Source organism: Ranitomeya imitator, chromosome 5 (assembly GCF_032444005.1).
Source record: "Ranitomeya imitator isolate aRanImi1 chromosome 5, aRanImi1.pri, whole genome shotgun sequence".
Lineage (NCBI taxonomy): Eukaryota > Metazoa > Chordata > Amphibia > Anura > Dendrobatidae > Ranitomeya > Ranitomeya imitator.
Genome location: NC_091286.1, coordinates 716,402,049 through 716,427,055, shown reverse-complemented (window position 1 = coordinate 716,427,055; position 25,007 = coordinate 716,402,049). Strand labels below are relative to the sequence as shown.

General features: G+C 31.5%; 1 protein-coding gene across 2 annotated transcripts in view; it reads left to right on the top strand.

Annotated features, from left to right (window-relative positions):
* Positions 1 to 491: 491 nt before the first annotated feature.
* LOC138638955 (zinc finger protein 79-like) overlaps positions 492 to 25,007 on the top strand; it is a 92,647-nt gene continuing 68,131 nt past the window's right edge. Inside the window, exon 1 of one of the 2 annotated variants that reach the window (XM_069728719.1) lies at positions 492 to 562. The gene's annotated coding sequence lies outside the window, so the exon portion shown is untranslated. The remainder of the gene's footprint in view (positions 563 to 25,007) is intronic. The other variant, XM_069728720.1, reaches the window with a different exon arrangement.

The window sequence follows — 25,007 nt, the reverse complement described above, 5'->3', positions numbered from 1 at the left end:
GCGCATTAAGCGCGTCATCGCGCCCTCTGAACTGTGAACGTCACAGGCAGAGGACCCGGAAGATGGCGGCGCGCAGCGGTGGAACGGGGCCAGGTGAATATACTTACCCTCCTGACGCGTCCCTGCCTCTCTGGTGGAGATCGCGGTGTGCGTTCAGTGTTTACGCATATCGTGATCTCCTGGGAGCGTCACTCTGTGGGGGCCAGACAGCGCCGGCGCTTGCACAGTCTATAAAGGCTTCGGACAGAGTGACGCTCCCAGCGTTATATTATAGATATATATATATATATATATATATATATATATGTATCAGTCCATACATCACTGCTGCATGATGGGGATTATACTTCTCACTCTGATGCTCCTTAGTGACAGCAGATGCAAGGGACTCTGGGTAATAAAGTTTTCATCTCTCTCCACATGCGCAGTATTGGCAAAGTGAAACTACAAGATCCAGGATGCAACTGGAAAGGTCTCAACTACCAGCATTCTGTGCGGCAGTGTCAGCTCCTCCCACCTCTCACAGGACCGTGTTGTGTTCTCTCACCCACAATATAGTCAGGTATGTATCATTATCTACCATATATATATATACATCATGTCCTATATATACAGCTATGTGACCTCATATATCATTATCTACCATATATATACATCATATCCTATATATACAGCTATGTGACCTCATATATCATTATCTACCATATATATACATCATATCCTATATATACAGCTATGTGACCTCACATATCATTATCTACCATATATATATACATCATGTCCTATATATACAGCTGTGTGACCTCACATATCATTATCTACCATATATATATAGACATCATGTCCTATATATACAGCTATGTGACCTCATATATCATTATCTACCATATATACATCATGTCCTATATATACAGCTATGTGACCTCATATATCATTATCTACCATATATATATATATATATATATATATATATATATATATATATATATATATATATATATATACACATCATATCCTATATATACAGCTATGTGACCTCATATATCATTATCTACCATATATATATATATATATATATATACATCATATCCTATATATACAGCTATGTGACCTCATATATCATTATCTACCATATATATATACATCATGTCCTATATATACAGCTATGTGACCTCATATATCATTATCTACCATATATATACATCATATCCTATATATACAGCTATGTGACCTCACATATCATTATCTACCATATATATATACATCATGTCCTATATATACAGCTGTGTGACCTCACATATCATTATCTACCATATATATATAGACATCATGTCCTATATATACAGCTATGTGACCTCATATATCATTATCTACCATATATATGTACATCATGTCCTATATATACAGCTATGTGACCTCATATATCATTATCTACCATATATACATCATGTCCTATATATACAGCTATGTGACCTCATATATCATTATCTACCATATATATATATATATATATATATATATATATATATATATACATCATATCCTATATATACAGCTATGTGACCTCATATATCATTATCTACCATATATATATATATATATATATATATATATATATATATACATCATATCCTATATATACAGCTATGTGACCTCATATATCATTATCTACTATATATATATATATATATATACATCATATCCTATATATACAGCTATGTGACCTCATATATCATTATCTACCATATATATATATACATCATATCCTATATATACAGCTATGTGACCTCATATATCATTATCTACTATCTATCTATATATATATATATATATATATATATATATATACACATCATATCCTATATATACAGCTATGTGACCTCATATATCATTATCTACCATATATATATATATATATATATACATCATATCCTATATATACAGCTATGTGACCTCATATATCATTATCTACCATATATATACATCATGTCCTATATATACAGCTGTGACCTCATATATCATTATCTACCATATATATACATCATGTCCTATATATACAGCTGTGACCTCATATATCATTATCTACCATATATACATCATGTCCTATATATACAGCTATGTGACCTCATATATCATTATCTACCATATATATATATACATCATGTCCTATATATACAGCTATGTGACCTCATATACCATTATCTACCATATATATATATACATCATGTCCTATATATACAGCTATGTGACCTCATATATCATTATCTACCATATATATATATATATATATACATCATATCCTATATATACAGCTGTGAGACCTCATATATCATTATCTACCATATATATACATCATGTCCTATATATATACAGCTATGTGACCTCATATATCATTATCTACCATATATATATATATATATATATATATATATATATATATATATATATACATCATATCCTATATATACAGCTGTGTGACCTCATATATCATTATCTACCATATAGATTCAAGATTCAAGATTCAAAGAAGCTTTATTGGCAGGACCAAATACACATCAGTTTTGCCAAAGCAAGTGTATAGAGGCAATAGGGATAGGGACTGAGGGGATGTTGGGTAGGAGCTGTGGGGGGAGGTGGATGGGGCAGATCCATTGTGGGGGCTATAGTCCATGGCATAGGGGAGGTGGATGGGGCAGGTTCAGGTTGGGGGCTATAGTCCATGGCATAGGGGAGGTGGATGGGGCAGGTCCATTGTGGGGGCTATAGTCCATGGCATAGGGGAGGTGGATGGGGCAGATCCAGGTTGGGGGCTATAGTCCATGGCATCATAGTTCTCTTTCTCGCAGTCTATGGCATTCGCTCACATACCGCGCTGCTATCTCCACCGCTCTCTCTTCTTCTCCCAGCAAGATATATGTTTTCTCTTCCTCCTTCATGGTGATGAAGTCTGGGAAGAGATGTGAGAGTCTCCTGAAGTGAGTGTCCCTCACTGCTGAGTATTTGGAGCAGTGTAGCAGGAAGTGGGTTTCGTCCTCTATGGCCTCCTGGTCACAGTGTTGGCACAGTCTTTCCTCCCTGGGCTTGTAGCTCTGCCTGTGTCGGCCACATTCGATGGCCAGACTGTGGGCGCTGAGTCTATATCGGCTCAGGATCTGGCGGTCTCTGGGGTCCGGGAGTTTCTCCAGATATGGGGCCAGTCTGTAGTCTCTCTGTAGGCTCCGGTACATGGTCAGTTTCTGTGAGCTGATGATATCATTCTTCCAGTCACTGACATACCTCTCCTGGCCTTCATCTGCCATCTTCCTAATTCCGGCTTTTGTCAGGTTGTTGTGATTGGTGTTCTGCTCCGGTTGGGTTTGGCTGGGCTGTTCCGGGGGTTCTGGTTTTTCTGTTTCACCTTCATGTATCAGGGCTTTATGGTGATGGGAGCTTGGATTGCTCCTATGCAGGTGAGCCCGGAATGACAGCGCCCTCTTTAGAACTGTCAGGTGTAGAGGGAATCTGCCCAGCTCGGCCCGACAAGCACTGTTGGAGGTGCTCCGATGGACCTGGAGAAGGTGCTTGCAGAATTCCAGGTGGAATATTTCTGTTGGACTGGAGTCCCACTTTGACCAGTCTGGGTAGGTGTGAGGACCCCAGACTTCGCTGCCATACAGGAGGATTGGGGCGATGATGGAGTCGAAGATTTTTAGCCAGACCCTCACTGGTGGCTTCAGATGGTAGAGTGTCCTTCGGATGGCATAGAAGGTTTTGCAGGCCTTGTCTTTCAGGGTCTCTATGGCTTGTTTGAAGTTCCCTGACCGGTGAATCTCTAGGCCCAGGTAGGTATATTTGTCCGTTCCTGTGAGGTCGCAGTTGTTGAGGATAAATGATGGGTGTTGGTCTGATCTTCTCTTTCTCCTCTGGAACACCATGGTGTTGGTTTTCTTTAGGTTGACCGGTAGGGCCCAGGTGGAGCTGAATTTCTCTAGGATTTTCAGGTTGTCCTGGAGGCCTTTCTCGGTTGGTGACAGCAGCAGCAGGTCATCTGCATACAGCAGGAATTTCACCTGAGCGTCGTGGAGGGTGAGTCCTGGTGCTGAGGAGGATTCCAGGGCGGTAGCCAGCTCGTTGATGTAGATGTTGAAGAGCGTTGGGCTTAGGCTGCAGCCTTGTCTTACTCCGCGGCTCTGCTGGAAAAAAGCCGTTCTTTTGCCGCTCACACTCACGCTGCAGCTGCTCTCGGTGTAGGAGCTTTTGATGACATCGTAGGTCTTTCCTCCTATTCCACTCTCCAGCAGTTTCAGGAATAAGCCCGGGTGCCACACTGAATCAAAGGCCTTTTTAAAGTCCACAAAGCAGGCGTATATCTTCCCATTCTTTGTATTGTAGATGTGTCTCTGAATGAGGCTGTGCAGAGTATAGATGTGGTCAGTGGTGCGGTGGTTCGGCATGAACCCTGCTTGGCTCTTGTTGAGGACGTTGTGCTCGGTGAGGAAGGTGAGGATCCTCTTGTTCAGGATACTGTTGAACAGTTTTCCCAGGTTGCTGCTGACGCATATGCCTCTGTAGTTGGCTGGGTCATACCTGTCCCCACTCTTGTGGATGGGTGTGATGAGGCCTTGGTTCCAGGTACGAGGGAAGTAGCCGGCACTCAGTACAATATTGAAGAGTTTAACCATTGCAGCCTGTATTTCTGGTGGGCTGTACTTCAGCATTTCTGGTAGGATTCCATCTAGGCCACCGGCTTTTCTACTTCTTATGGAGGAGAGTCTCTCGGTTACTTCCTGTAGTGTTATAGGTGTATCCACCGGGTTTTGGAAGTTTTTGATTTTTTCCTCCATTGCTTTTAGTTTCGCCATTATGTTTTCCTGTTCTTGGCTTAGTCCTTCCTTTGGAATGTCTTTATAGAGGTCTCTGAAGTATTGGAGCCAGAGGTTGCCATTTTGGATATGGTTGTTGTTTTTCTTGTCTTTGGTGTCCATGTGGTTCCATAGTTCCCAGAAGGAGTGGTCTTGGAGGGCGTCTTGGAGTTGATTGAGCTTCGTAGAGATGTAACTCTGCTTCTTCCTCCTGAGGATGGTTTTGTACTGCTTTTGTATGGAGTCATAGGCTTCCCTCAGACCCAGGTGGTTGGGGTCTCTGTGTTTCTTGTTGGCGGCTGTTCTCATATATATATATATATATATATATATATATATATATATATATATATATATATACATACATCATGTCCTATATATACAGCTATGTGACCTCACATATCATTATCTACTATATATATATACATCATGTCCTATATATACAGCTACGTGACCTCACATATCATTATCTACCATATATATATATATATATATATATACATCATGTCCTATATATACAGCTATGTGACCTCACATATCATTATCTACTATATATATACATCATGTCCTATATATATACAGCTATGTAACCTCATATATTATTATATACCATATATATATACATCATGTCCTATATATACAGCTATGTGACCTCATATATCATTATCTACCATATATATATACATCATGTCCTATATATACAGCTATGTGACCTCACATATCATTATCTACCATATATATACATCATATCCTATATATACAGCTATGTGACCTCATATATCATTATCTACCATATATATACATCATGTCCTATATATACAGCTATGTGACCTCACATATCATTATCTACCATATATATACATCATATCCTATATATACAACTATGTGACCTCATATATCATTATCTACCATATATATATATATATACATCATGTCCCATATATACAGCTATGTGACCTCATATATCATTATATACCATATACGGCCCGCCGGGTAAAGGCAACCTTCATCAGCCCGAAATCACCAAACACCTTGTAGCTCATCTACAGGGAAAATCGGAGAGAGCAGGGGTGAAAAATGTGGCTGAAAAATGAAAGGAGTCAATATACATTTGATCTACCCCCTCCCTTAGTCAATGTGTATGATAATGTTCTGATGACAAGGGAAGTAAAAAAGGATTGTAGATTGTAAGCTCTCACGAGCAGGGTCGTCTTATTTTGCTTTAATTATTGTATTGTTAACGTTGTTACTTATGACTTTTGTGTTTGAAACTGTTAAACTGTAAAGCGCTGCGGAATATGTTGGCGCTATATAAATAAAGATTATTATATTATTATTATTATTATATATACATCATGTCCCATATATACAGCTATGTGACCTCATATATCATTATATACCATATATATATACACATCATGTCCTATATACAGCTATGTGACCTCACATATCATTATCTACTATATATATATATACATCATGTCCTATATATATACAGCTATGTGACCTCATATATCATTATCTACCATATATATATACATCATGTCCCATATATACAGCTATGTGACCTCATATATCATTATATACCATATATATATATATACATCATATCCTATATATACAGCTATGTGACCTCACATATCATTATCTACTATATATATATATATATATACATCATGTCCTATATATACAGCTATGTGACCTCACATATCATTATCTACTATATATATATATACATCATGTCCTATATATACAGCTATGTGACCTCATATATCATTATATACCATATATATACATCATGTCCTATATATACAGCTATGTGACCTCATATATCTTTATCTACCATATATATACATCATGTCCTATATATACAGCTATGTGACCTCACATATCATTATCTACCATATATATATACATCATGTCCTATATATACAGCTATGTGACCTCATATATCATTATCTACCATATATATATATACATCATATCCTATATATACAGCTGTGTGACCTCATATATCATTATCTACCATATATATATATATATATATATATATATATATATATATATATATACATCATGTCCTATATATACAGCTATGTGACCTCACATATCATTATCTACCATATATATATATATATATATATATATATATATATATATACATCATGTCCTATATATACAGCTATGTGACCTCATATATCATTATCTACCATATATATATACATCATGTCCTATATATACAGCTATGTGACCTCATATATCATTATCTACCATATATATATACATCATGTCCTATATATACAGCTATGTGACCTCATATTATTATATACCATATATATACATCATATCCTATATATACAGCTATGTGACCTCATATATCATTATCTACTATATATACATCATATCCTATATATACAGCTATGTGACCTCATATATCATTATCTACTATATATACATCATGTCCTATATATACAGCTATGTGACCTCATATATCATTATCTACTATATATACATCATATCCTATATATACAGCTATGTGACCTCATATCATTATCTACCATATATATACATCATGTCCTATATATACAGCTATGTGACCTCACATATCATTATCTACCATATATATATACATCATGTCCTATATATACAGCTATGTGACCTCACATATCATTATCTACCATATATATATACATCATGTCCTATATATACAGCTATGTGACCTCATATATCATTATCTACCATATATATATACATCATGTCCTATATATACAGCTGTGACCTCATATATTATTATCTACCATATATATATACATCATGTCCTATATATACAGCTGTGACCTCATATATCATTATCTACTATATATATATATACATCATGTCCTATATATACAGCTATGTGACCTCACATATCATTATCTACTATATATATACATCATGTCCTATATATACAGCTATGTGACCTCATATATCATTATCTACCATATATATATATACACATCATATCCTATATATACAGCTATGTGACCTCATATATTATTATATACCATTTATATATACATCATGTCTTATATATACAGCTGTGACCTCATATATCATTATCTACTATATATATATACATCATGTCCTATATATACAGCTATGTGACCTCATATATCATTATCTACCATATATATACATCATGTCCTATATATACAGCTGTGACCTCATATATCATTATCTACCATATATATACATCATATCCTATATATACAGCTATGTGACCTCATATCATTATATACCATATATATATACATCATGTCCTATATATACAGCTATGTGACCTCACATATCATTATCTACTATATATATATATACATCATGTCCTATATATATACAGCTATGTGACCTCATATATCATTATATACCATATATATATATACATCATGTCCTATATATACAGCTATGTGACCTCACATATCATTATCTACTATATATATATATACATCATGTCCTATATATATACAGCTATGTGACCTCATATATCATTATCTACCATATATATATATATATATATATATACATCATGTCCTATATATACAGCTATGTGACCTCATATATCATTATATACCATATATATATATACATCATGTCCTATATATACAGCTATGTGACCTCATATATCATTATCTACTATATATACATCATATCCTATATATACAGCTATGTGACCTCATATCATTATCTACCATATATATACATCATGTCCTATATATACAGCTATGTGACCTCACATATCATTATCTACCATATATATATACATCATGTCCTATATATACAGCTATGTGACCTCACATATCATTATCTACCATATATATATACATCATGTCCTATATATACAGCTATGTGACCTCATATATCATTATCTACCATATATATATACATCATGTCCTATATATACAGCTGTGACCTCATATATTATTATCTACCATATATATATACATCATGTCCTATATATACAGCTGTGACCTCATATATCATTATCTACTATATATATATATACATCATGTCCTATATATACAGCTATGTGACCTCACATATCATTATCTACTATATATATACATCATGTCCTATATATACAGCTATGTGACCTCATATATCATTATCTACCATATATATATATACACATCATATCCTATATATACAGCTATGTGACCTCATATATTATTATATACCATTTATATATACATCATGTCCTATATATACAGCTATGTGACCTCATATATCATTATATACCATATATATATACATCATGTCCTATATATACAGCTATGTGACCTCATATATCATTATCTACTATACATATACACATCATGTCCTATATATATACAGCTATGTGACCTCATATATTATTATATACCATATATATATACATCATGTCCTATATATACAGCTATGTGACCTCACATATCATTATCTACTATATATATATATATATATATATACATCATGTCCTATATATACAGCTATGTGACCTCACATATCATTATCTACTATATATATATACATCATGTCCTATATATACAGCTATGTGACCTCATATATTATTATATACCATATATATATATACATCATGTCCTATATATACAGCTATGTGACCTCATATATTATTATATACCATATATATATATATATACATCATGTCCTATATATACAGCTATGTGACCTCATATATCATTATATACCATATATATACATCATGTCCTATATATACAGCTATGTGACCTCACATATCATTATCTACTATACATATATACATCATGTCCTATATATATACAGCTATGTGACCTCATATATTATTATATACCATATATATATACATCATGTCCTATATATACAGCTATGTGACCTCACATATCATTATCTACCATATATATACATCATATCCTATATATACAGCTATGTGACCTCATATCATTATATACCATATATATATACATCATGTCCTATATATACAGCTATGTGACCTCACATATCATTATCTACTATATATATATATATATATACATCATGTCCTATATATATACAGCTATGTGACCTCATATATCATTATATACCATATATATATATACATCATGTCCTATATATACAGCTATGTGACCTCATATATCATTATCTACCATATATATATATATATATATATATATATACATCATGTCCTATATATACAGCTATGTGACCTCATATATCATTATATACCATATATATATACATCATGTCCTATATATACAGCTATGTGACCTCATATATCATTATCTACTATATATACATCATATCCTATATATACAGCTATGTGACCTCATATCATTATCTACCATATATATACATCATGTCCTATATATACAGCTATGTGACCTCACATATCATTATCTACCATATATATATACATCATGTCCTATATATACAGCTATGTGACCTCACATATCATTATCTACCATATATATATACATCATGTCCTATATATACAGCTATGTGACCTCATATATCATTATCTACCATATATATATACATCATGTCCTATATATACAGCTATGTGACCTCACATATCATTATCTACTATATATATATACATCATATCCTATATATACAGCTATGTGACCTCATATATCATTATATACCATATATATATACATCATGTCCTATATATACAGCTATGTGACCTCACATATAATTATCTACTATATATATATATATATATATACATCATGTCCTATATATACAGCTATGTGACCTCATATATCATTATCTACCATATATATACATCATATCCTATATATACAGCTATGTGACCTCATATATCATTATATACCATATATATATATATACATCATATCCTATATATACAGCTATGTGACCTCACATATCATTATCTACTATATATATATACATCATGTCCAATATATAAAACTATGTGACCTCATATATCATTATCTACCATATATATATATATATACATCATGTCCTATATATACAGCTATGTGACCTCATATATCATTATCTACCATATATATATATATATACATCATATCCTATATATACAGCTATGTGACCTCATATATTATTATATACCATATGTATATACATCATGTCCTATATATACAGCTATGTGACCTCACATATCATTATCTACTATATATATATATACATCATGTCCTATATATACAGCTATGTGACCTCATATATCATTATCTACCATATATATATACATCATGTCCTATATATACAGCTATGTGACCTCATGTATCATTATATACCATATATATATACATCATGTCCTATATATATACAGCTATGTGACCTCATATATCATTATCTACCATATATATATACATCATGTCCTATATACAGCTATGTGACCTCACATATCATTATCTACTATATATATATATATATATATATATATACATCATGTCCTATATATATACAGCTATGTGACCTCATATATTATTATCTACCATATATATATATACATCATGTCCCATATATACAGCTATGTGACCTCATATATCATTATATACCATATATATATACATCATGTCCTATATATACAGCTATGTGACCTCATATATCATTATCTACCATATATACATCATGTCCTATATATACAGCTATGTGACCTCATATATCATTATCTACCATATATATATATATACATCATGTCCTATATATACAGCTATGTGACCTCACATATCATTATCTACCATATATATATATACATCATGTCCTATATATACAGCTATGTGACCTCATATATCATTATCTACCATATATACATCATGTCCTATATATACAGCTATGTGACCTCATATCTTTATCTACCATATATATATACATCATGTCCTATATATACAGCTATGTGACCTCACATATCATTATCTACCATATATATATATACATCATGTCCTATATATACAGCTATGTGACCTCATATATCATTATCTACCATATATATATATATATATATATATATATATACATCATATCCTATATATACAGCTGTGTGACCTCATATATCATTATCTACCATATATATATATATATATATATATATATATACATCATGTCCTATATATACAGCTATGTGACCTCACATATCATTATCTACCATATATATATATATACATCATGTCCTATATATACAGCTATGTGACCTCATATATCATTATATACCATATATATATATATATATATATACATCATGTCCTATATATACAGCTATGTGACCTCATGTATCATTATCTACCATATATACATCATGTCCTATATATACACAGCTATGTGACCTCACATATCATTATCTACCATATATATATACATCATGTCCTATATATACAGCTATGTGACCTCACATATCATTATCTACCATATATATATATATATATATATATATATATACATCATGTCCTATATATACAGCTATGTGACCTCATGTATCATTATCTACCATATATACATCATGTCCTATATATACACAGCTGTGTGACCTCATATATCATTATCTACCATATATATATATATACATCATGTCCTATATATACAGCTATGTGACCTCACATATCATTATCTACCATATATATATATATATATATATATATATATATATACATCATGTCCTATATATACAGCTATGTGACCTCATATATCATTATCTACCATATATATATATATACATCATGTCCTATATATACAGCTATGTGACCTCACATATCATTATCTACCATATATATATATATATACATCATGTCCTATATATACAGCTATGTGACCTCATATATCATTATCTACCATATATACATCATGTCCTATATATACAGCTATGTGACCTCATATATCATTATCTACCATATATATATATATATATATATATATATATATATACACATCATGTCCTATATATACAGCTATGTGACCTCATATATTATTATATACCATATATATACATCATATCCTATATATACAGCTATGTGACCTCATATATCATTATCTACTATATATACATCATATCCTATATATACAGCTATGTGACCTCATATATCATTATCTACTATATATACATCATGTCCTATATATACAGCTATGTGACCTCACATATCATTATCTACCATATATATACATCATGTCCTATATATACAGCTATGTGACCTCATATATCATTATCTACTATATATATACATCATATCCTATATATACAGCTATGTGACCTCATATATCATTATCTACTATATATACATCATATCCTATATATACAGCTATGTGACCTCACATATCATTATCTACCATATATATACATCATGTCCTATATATACAGCTGTGACCTCATATATTATCTACCATATATATATATACATCATGTCCTATATATACAGCTATGTGACCTCACATATCATGATCTACCATATATATATCATGTCCTATATATACAGCTATGTGACCTCACACATCATCTACCATATATATATACATCATATCCTATATATACAGCTATGTGACCTCATATATTATTATATACCATATATATATATACATCATGTCCTATATATACAGCTGTGACCTCATATACTATTATATACCATATATATATACATCATGTCCTATATATACAGCTGTGACCTCATATATCATTATCTACTATATATATATATACATCATGTCCTATATATACAGCTATGTGACCTCACGTATCATTATCTACTATATATATATACATCATGTCCTATATATACAGCTATGTGACCTCATATATCATTATCTACCATATATATATATATATATATATATATATATATATATATACACATCATATCCTATATATACAGCTATGTGACCTCATATATCATTATCTACCATATATATATATATATCATGTCCTATATATACAGCTATGTGACCTCATATATCATTATATACCATATATATATACAGGTCCTTCTCAAAAAATTAGCATATAGTGTTAAATTTCATTATTTACCATAATGTAATGATTACAATTAAACTTTCACATATTATAGATTCATTATCCACCAACTGAAATTTGTCAGGTCTTTTATTGTTTTAATACTGATGATTTTGGCATACAACTCCTGATAACCCAAAAAACCTGTCTCAATAAATTAGCATATTTCACCCATCCAATCAAATAAAAGTGTTTTTTAATAACAAACAAAAAAACCATCAAATACTAATGTTCAGTTATGCACTCAATACTTGGTGGGGAATCCTTTGGCAGAAATGACTGCTTCAATGCGGCGTGGCATGGAGGCAATCAGCCTGTGACACTGCTGAGATGTTATGGAGGCCCAGGATGCTTCAATAGCGGCCTTAAGCTCATCCAGAGTGTTGGGTCTTGCGTCTCTCAACTTTCTCTTCACAATATCCCACAGATTCTCTATGGGGTTCAGGTCAGGAGAGTTGGCAGGCCAATTGAGCACAGTAATACCATGGTCAGTAAACCATTTACCAGTGGTTTTGGCACTGTGAGCAGGTGCCAGGTCGTGCTGAAAAATGAAATCTTCATCTCCATAAAGCATTTCAGCCGATGGAAGCATGAAGTGCTCCAAAATCTCCTGATAGCTAGCTGCATTGACCCTGCCCTTGATGAAACACAGTGGACCAACACCAGCAGCTGACATGGCACCCCACACCATCACTGACTGTGGGTACTTGACACTGGACTTCAGGCATTTTGGCATTTCCTTCTCCCCAGTCTTCCTCCAGACTCTGGCACCTTGATTTCCGAATGACATGCAAAATTTGCTTTCATCAGAAAAAAGTACTTGGGACCACTTAGCAACAGTCCAGTGCTGGTTCTCTGTAGCCCAGGTCAGGCGCCTCTGCCGCTGTTTATGGTTCAAAAGTGGCTTTACCTGGGGAATGCGGCACCTGTAGCCCATTTCCTGCACACGCCTGTGCACGGTGGCTCTGGATGTTTCCACACCAGACTCAGTCCACTGCTTCCTCAGGTTCCCCAAGGTCTGGAATCGGTCCTTCTCCACAATCTTCCTCAGGGTCCGGTCTCCTTGTTTCCTTCCAACAGACTTACCATTGAGGTGCCTTGATACAGCACTCTGGGAACAGCCTATTTGTTGAGAAATTTATTTCTGGGTCTTACCCTCTTGCTTGAGGGTGTCAATGATGGCCTTCTTGACATCTGTCAGGTCGCTAGTCTTACCCATGATGGGGGTTTTGAGTAATGAACCAGGCAGGGAGTTTATAAAAGCCTCAGGTATCTTTTGCATGTGTTTAGAGTTAATTAGTTGATTCAGAAGATTAGGGTAATAGGTCGTTTAGAGAACCTTTTCTTGATATGCTAATTTATTGAGACAGGTTTTTTGGGTTATCAGGAGTTGTATGCCAAAATCATCAGTATTAAAACAATAAAAGACCTGACAAATTTCAGTTGGTGGATAATGAATCTATAATATATGAAAGTTTAATTGTAATCATTACATTATGGTAAATAATGAAATTTAACACTATATGCTAATTTTTTGAGAAGGACCTGTACATCATGTCCTATATATACAGCTATGTGACCTCACATATCATTATCTACTATACATATATACATCATGTCCTATATATATACAGCTATGTGACCTCATATATTATTATATACCATATATATCATGTCCTATATATACAGCTATGTGACCTCACATATCATTATCTACCATATATATATACATCATATCCTATATATACAGCTATGTGACCTCACATATCATTATCTACTATATATATATACATCATGTCCTATATATACAGCTATGTGACCTCACATATCATTATCTACTATATATATATACATCATATCCTATATATACAGCTATGTGACCTCATATATCATTATATACCATATATATATACATCATGTCCTATATATACAGCTATGTGACCTCACATATCATTATCTACTATATATATATATATATATATACATCATGTCCTATATATACAGCTATGTGACCTCACATATCATTATCTACTATATATATATACATCATGTCCTATATATATACAGCTATGTGACCTCATATATCATTATCTACCATATATATATATATATATATATATATATATATACATCATGTCCTATATATACAGTTATGTGACCTCACATATCATTATCTACTATATATATATATATATACATCATGTCCTATATATACAGCTATGTGACCTCATATATCATTATCTACCATATATATATACATCATGTCCTATATATACAGCTATGTGACCTCACATATCATTATCTACTATATATATATACATCATATCCTATATATACAGCTATGTGACCTCATATATCATTATATACCATATATATACATCATATCCTATAAATACAGCTATGTGACCTCATATATCATTATATACCATATATATATATCATATCCTATATATACAGCTATGTGACCTCACATATCATTATCTACTATATATATATATATATATATATATATATATATATACACATCATGTCCTATATATACAGCTATGTGACCTCATATATCATTATCTACCATATATATACATCATATCCTATATATACAGCTATGTGACCTCATATATCATTATCTACCATATATATATACATCATGTCCTATATATACAGCTATGTGACCTCATGTATCATTATATACCATATATATATACATCATGTCCTATATATACAGCTATGTGACCTCACATATCATTATCTACTATATATATACATCATATCCTATATATACAGCTATGTGACCTCATATGTCATTATCTACCATATATATATACATCATGTCCTATATATACAGCTATGTGACCTCACATATCATTATCTACTATATATATACATCATGTCCTATATATACAGCTATGTGACCTCATATATTATTATATACCATATATATATACATCATGTCCTATATATACAGCTATGTGACCTCACATATCATTATCTACTATATATATATATATATATATATATATATATATATACATCATGTCCTATATATACAGCTATGTGACCTCACATATCATTATCTACTATATATTAATATACATCATGTCCTATATATACAGCTATGTGACCTCATATATCATTATCTACCATATATATACATCATATCCTATATATACAGCTATGTGACCTCATATATCATTATATACCATATATATATATATATATATATATACATCATATCCTATATATACAGCTATGTGACCTCACATATCATTATCTACTATATATATATATATATACATCATGTCCTATATATACAGCTATGTGACCTCATATATCATTATCTACCATATATATATATACATCATGTCCTATATATACAGCTATGTGACCTCACATATCATTATCTACCATATATATATATATACATCATATCCTATATATACAGCTATGTGACCTCATATATCATTATCTACCATATATACATCATATCCTATATATACAACTATGTGACCTCACATATCATTATCTACTATATATATATACATCATATCCTATATATACATCTATGTGACCTCATATATCATTATATACCATATATATATATATATACATCATGTCCTATATATACAGCTATGTGACCTCATATATCATTATCTACCATATATATATATACATCATGTCCTATATATACAGCTATGTGACCTCACATATCATTATCTACTATATATATACATCATGTCCTATATATACAGCTGTGTGACCTCACATATCATTATCTACCATATATATATACATCATATCCTATATATACAGCTATGTGACCTCATATATCATTATCTACCATATATATATACATCATATCCTATATATACAGCTATGTGACCTCACATATCATTATCTACTATATATATACATCATGTCCTATATATACAGCTGTGTGACCTCACATATCATTATCTACCATATATATATACATCATGTCCTATATATACAGCTATGTGACCTCATATATCATTATCTACCATATATATATATACATCATATCCTATATATACAGCTATGTGACCTCACATATCATTATCTACTATATATATACATCATGTCCTATATATACAGCTGTGTGACCTCATATATCATTATCTACCATATATACATCATGTCCTATATATACAGCTATGTGACCTCATATATCATTATATACCATATATATATATATATATATATATATATATATATACAGTGGGGCAAAAAAGTATTTAGTCAGTCAGCAATAGTGCAAGTTCCACCACTTAAAAAGATGAGAGGCGTCTGTAATTTACATCATAGGTAGACCTCAACTATGGGAGACAAACTGAGAAAAAAAAATCCAGAAAATCACATTGTCTGTTTTTTTTATCATTTTTTTTTGCATATTATGGTGGAAAATAAGTATTTGGTCAGAAACAAACAATCAAGATTTCTGGCTCTCACAGACCTGTAACTTCTTCTTTAAGAGGCTCCTCTTTCCTCCACTCATTACCTTTAGTAATGGCACCTGTTTAAACTTGTTATCAGTATAAAAAGACACCTGTGCACACCCTCAAACAGTCTGACTCCAAACTCCACTATGGTGAAGACCAAAGAGCTGTCAAAGGACACCAGAAACAAAATTGTAGCCCTGCACCAGGCTGGGAAGACTGAATCTGCAATAGCCAACCAGCTTGGAGTGAAGAAATCAACAGTGGGAGCAATAATTAGAAAATGGAAGACATACAAGACCACTGATAATCTCCCTCGATCTGGGGCTCCACGCAAAATCCCACGCCGTGGGGTCAGAATGATCACAAGAACGGTGAGCAAAAATCCCAGAACCACGCGGGGGGACCTAGTGAATGAACTGCAGAGAGCTGGGACCAATGTAACAAGGCCTACCATAAGTAACACACTACGCCACCATGGACTCAGATCCTGCAGTGCCAGACGTGTCCCACTGCTTAAGCCAGTACATGTCCGGGCCCGTCTGAAGTTTGCTAGAGAGCATTTGGATGATCCAGAGGAGTTTTGAGAGAATGTCCTATGGTCTGATGAAACCAAACTGGAACTGTTTGGTAGAAACACAACTTGTCGTCTTTGGAGGAAAAAGAATACTGAGTTGCATCCATCAAACACCATACCTACTGTAAAGCATGGTGGTGGAAACATCATGCTTTGGGGCTGTTTCTCTGCAAAGGGGCCAGGACGACTGATCCGGGTACATGAAAGAATGAATGGGGCCATGTATCATGAGATTTTGAGTGCAAACCTCCTACCATCAGCAAGGGCATTGAAGATGAAACGTGGCTGGGTCTTTCAACATGACAATGATCCAAAGCACACCACCAGGGCAACGAAGGAGTGGCTTCGTAAGAAGCATTTCAAGGTCCTGGAGTGGCCTAGCCAGTCTCCAGATCTCAACCCTATAGAAAACCTTTGGAGGGAGTTGAAAGTCCGTGTTGCCAAGTGAAAAGCCAAAAACATCACTGCTCTAGAGGAGATCTGCATGGAGGAATGGGCCAACATACCAACAACAGTGTGTGGCAACCTTGTGAAGACTTACAGAAAACGTTTGACCTCTGTCATTGCCAACAAAGGATATATTACAAAGTATTGAGATGAAATTTTGTTTCTGACCAAATACTTATTTTCCACCATAATATGCAAATAAAATGATAAAAAAACAGACAATGTGATTTTCTGGATTTTTTTTCTCAGTTTGTCTCCCATAGTTGAGGTCTACCTATGATGTAAATTACAGACGCCTCTCATCTTTTTAAGTGGTGGAACTTGCACTATTGCTGACTGACTAAATACTTTTTTGCCCCACTGTATATATTTATATATATATATCATGTCCTATATATACAGCTATGTGACGTCATATATCATTATATACCATATATATATATATATACATCATGTCCTATATATACAGCTATGTGACCTCATATATCATATACCATATATATATATATACATCATGTCCTATATATACAGCTATGTGACCTCATATATCATTATCTACCATATATATATACATCATGTCCTATATATACAGCTATGTGACCTCATATATCATTATCTACCATATATATATATACATCATATCCTATATATACAGCTATGTGACCTCATATATCATTATCTACCATATATACATCATGTCCTATATATACAGCTATGTGACCTCATATATCATTATATACCATATATATATATACATCATGTCCTATATATACAGCTATGTGACCTCATATATCATTATCTACCATATATACATCATGTCCTATATATACAGCTATGTGACCTCATATATCATTATCTACCATATATATTTACATCATGTCCTATATATACAGCTATGTGACCTCATATATTATTATATACCATATATGTACATCATATCTTATATACAATATACAGCTATGTGACCTCATATATCATTATCTACCATATATATATACATCATGTCCTATATATACAGCTATGTGACCTCATATATCATTATCTACCATATATATATATACATCATATCCTATATATACAGCTATGTGACCTCACATATTATCTACTATATATACATCATATCCTATATATACAGCTTTGTGATCTCATATATCATTATCTACCATATATACATCATGTCCTATATATACAGCTATGTGACCTCACATATCATTATCTATTATATATACATCGTATCCTATATATACAGCTATGTGACCTCATATATCATTATATACCATATATATATATATATACATCATGTCCTATATATACAGCTATGTGACCTCATATATCATTATCTACCATATATATATATATACATCATGTCCTATATATACAGCTATGTGACCTCATATCATTATATACCATATATATATACATCATGTCCTATATATAAAACTATGTGACCTCACATATCATTATATACCATATATATATATATATATATATATATATACATCATGTCCTATATATACAGCTATGTGACCTCATATATCATTATCTACCATATATATATATACATCATGTCCTATATATACAGCTATGTGACCTCATATATCATTATCTACTATATATATATACATCATGTCCTATATATACAGCTATGTGACCTCACATATCATTATCTACTATATATATATACATCATGTCCTATATATACAGCTATGTGACCTCACATATCATTATCTACTATATCTATATACATCATGTCCTATATATACAGCTATGTGACCTCACATATCATTATCTACTATATATATATATATATATACATCATATCCTATATATACAGCTATGTGACCTCATATATCATTATCTACCATATATATACATCATGTCCTATATATACAGCTATGTGACCTCATATATCATTATCTACTATATATACATCATATCCTATATATACAGCTGTGTGACCTCATATATCATTATCTACCATATATATATATATATATACATCATATCCTATATATACAGCTATGTGACCTCATATATCATTATCTACTATATATATATACATCATGTCCTATATATACAGCTATGTGACCTCATATATCATTATCTACTATATATACATCATATCCTATATATACAGCTGTGTGACCTCATATATCATTATCTACCATATTTATATATATATATATATATATATACATCATATCCTATATATACAGCTATGTGACCTCACATATCATTATCTACTATATATATACATCATATCCTATATATACAGCTGTGTGGCCTCATATATCATTATCTACCATATATATACATCATGTCCTATATATACAGCTATGTGACCTCATATATCATTATCTACCATATATATACATCATATCCTATATATACAGCTATGTGACCTCACATATCATTATCTACCATATATATACATCATATCCTATATATACAGCTATGTGACCTCACATATCATTATCTACCATATATACATCATGTCCTATATATACAGCTATGTGACCTCATATATCATTATCTACCATATATATTTACATCATGTCCTATATATACAGCTATGTGACCTCATATATTATTATATACCATATATGTACATCATATCTTATATACAATATACAGCTATGTGACCTCATATATCATTATCTACCATATATATATACATCATGTCCTATATATACAGCTATGTGACCTCATATATCATTATCTACCATATATATATATACATCATATCCTATATATACAGCTATGTGACCTCACATATTATCTACTATATATACATCATATCCTATATATACAGCTTTGTGATCTCATATATCATTATCTACCATATATACATCATGTCCTATATATACAGCTATGTGACCTCACATATCATTATCTGTTATATATACATCGTATCCTATATATACAGCTATGTGACCTCATATATCATTATATACCATATATATATATATACATCATGTCCTATATATACAGCTATGTGACCTCATATATCATTATCTACCATATATATATATACATCATGTCCTATATATACAGCTATGTGACCTCATATCATTATATACCATATATATATATACATCATGTCCTATATATAAAACTATGTGACCTCACATATCATTATATACCATATATATATATATATATATATATATATATACATACATCATGTCCTATATATACAGCTATGTGACCTCATATATCATTATCTACCATATATATATATACATCATATCCTATATATACAACTATGTGACCTCATATATCATTATCTACTATATATATATACATCATATCCTATATATACAGCTATGTGACCTCATATATCATTATCTACCATATATACATCATGTCCTATATATACAGCTATGTGACCTCACATATCATTATCTACCATATAGATATACATCATGTCCTATATATACAGCTATGTGACCTCATATATCATTATCTACCATATATATATATACATCATGTCCTATATATACAGCTATGTGACCTCATATCATTATATACCATATATACATCATGTCCTATATATACAGCTATGTGACCTCACATATCATTATCTATTATATATACATCGTATCCTATATATACAGCTATGTGACCTCATATATCATTATCTACTGTATATACATCATATCCTATATATACAGCTATGTGACCTCATATATCATTATCTACCATATATATACATCATATCCTATATATACAACTATGTGACCTCATATATCATTATCTACTATATATACATCATGTCCTATATATACAACTATGTGACCTCACATATCATTTTATACCATATATATATACATCATGTCCTATATATACAGCTATGTGACCTCATATATCATTATCTACCATATATACATCATGTCCTATATATACAGCTATGTGACCTCACATATCATTATCTACTATATATACATCATATCCTATATATACAGCTATGTGACCTCATATATCATTATCTACTATATATACATCATATCCTATATATACAGCTATGTGACCTCATATATCATTATCTACCATATATACATCATATCCTATATATACAGCTATGTGACCTCATATATCATTATCTACTATATATACATCATATCCTATATATACAGCTATGTGACCTCATATATCATTATCTACCATATATATACATCATATCCTATATATACAACTGTGACCTCATATATCATTATCTACTATATATACATCATGTCCTATATATACAACTATGTGACCTCACATATCATTTTATACCATATATATATACATCATGTCCTATATATACAGCTATGTGACCTCATATATCATTATCTACCATATATATACATCATGTCCTATATATACAACTATGTGACCTCACATATCATTATATACCATATATATATACATCATGTCCTATATATACAGCTATGTGACCTCATATATCATTATCTACCATATATATATATACATCATATCCTATATATACAACTATGTGACCTCATATATCATTATCTACTATATATATATATACATCATATCCTATATATACAGCTATGTGACCTCATATATCATTATCTACCATATATACATCATGTCCTATATATACAGCTATGTGACCTCACATATCATTATCTACCATATAGATATACATCATGTCCTATATATACAGCTATGTGACCTCATATATCATTATCTACCATATATATATATACATCATGTCCTATATATACAGCTATGTGACCTCATATCATTATATACCATATATACATCATGTCCTATATATACAGCTATGTGACCTCACATATCATTATCTATTATATATACATCGTATCCTATATATACAGCTATGTGACCTCATATATCATTATATACCATATATATATATATATATACATCATGTCCTATATATACAGCTATGTGACCTCATATATCATTATATACCATATATATATATATATATACATCATGTCCTATATATACAGCTATGTGACCTCATATCATTATATACCATATATATATATACATCATGTCCTATATATAAAACTATGTGACCTCACATATCATTATATACCATATATATATATATATATATATATACATCATATCCTATATATACAGCTATGTGACCTCATATCATTATATACCATATATATATATATACATCATGTCCTATATATAAAACTATGTGACCTCACATATCATTATATACCATATATATATATATATATATATACATCATGTCCTATATATACAGCTATGTGACCTCATATATCATTATCTACCATATATATATATACATCATGTCCTATATATACAGCTATGTGACCTCATATATCATTATATACCATATATATATATATATACATCATGTCCTATATATACAGCTATGTGACCTCATATATCATTATCTACCATATATATATACATCATGTCCTATATATACAGCTGTGTGACCTCACATATCATTATATACCATATATATATACACATCATGTCCTATATATACAGCTATGTGACCTCATATATCATTATCTACTATATATACATCATATCCTATATATACAGCTATGTGACCTCATATATCATTATCTACCATATATACATCATGTCCTATATATACAGCTATGTGACCTCACATATCATTATCTACTATATATACATCATATCCTATATATACAGCTATGTGACCTCAT